This window comes from Macrobrachium nipponense, chromosome 7, assembly GCF_015104395.2.
Source record: "Macrobrachium nipponense isolate FS-2020 chromosome 7, ASM1510439v2, whole genome shotgun sequence".
Classification (NCBI taxonomy): Eukaryota; Metazoa; Arthropoda; class Malacostraca; order Decapoda; family Palaemonidae; genus Macrobrachium; species Macrobrachium nipponense.
Genome location: NC_061109.1, coordinates 61,848,770 through 61,851,269, shown reverse-complemented (window position 1 = coordinate 61,851,269; position 2,500 = coordinate 61,848,770).

Sequence of the window (2,500 nt, the reverse complement as noted above, 5' to 3'; positions counted from 1 at the left end):
ATTGATAATCTCTATAGAAATAAACCATATAATTATCATAAATAAACGATTACCACTTTGTTTTTTCATAATCTCCTTTCCACTTTCACTGTTTACTAAATGAAAATTTTTAAGACGTATGACTGTTTTCTCGTTAATTTGTGTCTCATGACTTTGTGTCAAGGTATCCATTCTCTCTCTCTCTCTCTCTCTCAATTCTCCAACTCGGTCTCTCTTCCATATCTCTCATCGGTCTCTCATCTCTCTCTCTCTCTCGCTGAAGGACCCCCCAAAAAATAATGAACTTCTGAGGATTATGGTTGATTTTGGAAAGGAAAGTAATTAAGGGTAAATAAACTTTCATCATTACGGCAAAACTTAACGAGGATATGAATAAAGATGGTAAATTTTCATCTTAAAATAAATTAAAGTAAAAGATACGAATGTAATTATGGCTATTAACGTTTAGAGAATTTATGAATTCATATAAATATGTTTGATAATTATTCTCTGTATGTGATAAAACATATGTATGTATATTTTATTGTGCACGTGTATGCTGATATATATATATATATATAAATATATATATATATATGATATATATATATATATATCTATATATATATATATATATATATATATATATATATATATAGGATTATATATATTTATATATATATATATATATATATATATATATATATATATCATACTATATATATATATATATATATCTTATCATGTTTACATATTTGTATCCATTCTAGTCATACATGGAGCGTCCCTGCTATACTTTAAGCTGCACCATTAAAATCATTCCCTTTGACAAACGAGCGAGATATTTGGACAGATTGCCGGCTTCAGGTACTTTCATTTGTAATAATATTAAAGCATTGTATTTTTTGTAATACTGTATAACGGTCATGTAACAGGAATAATGGTCACGCTGATGCGCCAGATTAGTGTTTGAGGGGTTTAATTTTTTTTTTTTTATCAGGAACATTACGCAAACACACATACCTAGATATAGATATATTATATATTAATAGATATATATATATTCATATATATATATATATAATATATGTATGTCATTATATATATATATATATACTATAATATATATATATAAATATATATATATGTATATTATATATACATATACATATTATATATATTTATATATTATATATATATAATATATATAATTATATACTATTATAATAGATATATATATGTATATACTACATATACATATATTAGATTATATATATATATATATATTATATATATATATATATATATAATGTTATATATATAATATATATATATATATATACTTATATAATATACCTATATATATATAACAATATATGTATATATATATATATACATATATATATATATATATATATATATATAATATATATGTGTGTGTGTGTGTGTGTGTGTGTTGTGTGTGTGCGTGTATGTGTGCATGTGCGCGCTCGTACGTATGTTTCGTATAAATTCATCATTTCTTTTCTATTTCCTATATAGTATCTCGATGTGATTCTTCCCCCTCACGTCAGTCGTGAGCAGAATGCACGACAGGAGATAGAATGCCACCGGAGAGAGAGAGAGAGAGAGAGAGAGAGAGAGAGAGAGAGAGAGAGAGAGAGAGAGAGAGAGAGAGCGAATCCTCTTTGATCTAAACGAGCTTTGAAATCTTGAGTTTGTGTCTTTCTGTGTTATCTTGATTCAATAAGGCTTTGTTTTGATTTAAATACTAAGCTTTCCAAATGCTCTTTTTGTTTTACTCAGTCACTGCACTGTTGGATAAACTTACGCATGCGGGCTTCAAAACTCTTTGTTATTCAGTAAAAGTAGTATAATCCGAATTCAAGATCTATAAACACAAAGCATATGTAAGTTATTATAATAGAACAGGAGTCAAGTCGTCATTCTTATAGTTATTGATTTCTTCGCTTTATATTATCTAATTGTGTTTTGATGTCCTCATTGTGAATAACTGAACTATGGTTCGTTGTTGTTAAACCCTATCTGAATTTCTGGGAACAGGAAGAGAATTGTGACAGCTTATGTTGAATTAATTAAAACTGCTGTTTTTTAGACTATTACTCTGGTAATGTCATGTTTATCTCTTATTTTATTCAATAAGAGTTGACATACTATCTTACGTTTCATGAAATAATTTTCACATATTAATAAACAACCGTAATTATTTGCTATTTGTAATTATAAAACAATATTATTGCTAATTTTAGGTACATTTTGAACTATTGCTCTCTACTGTAGAACCTACAAAAATTAAAACGTGTTACAAAATACAGATACTCAATTCCACAGAATTCTATCCGTTGAAAAAATCGAGTTTTTATTTTGCTTAAAACTAATTAAAATTATCAATGTTAATACTTTTATTTCTGTAAAATTAGAAAACTGCTCATAAAGGAATTAGTTTAATTAATAATCCGAAAATTAAATATCATCATATTTACTAATGCTCATAATATTC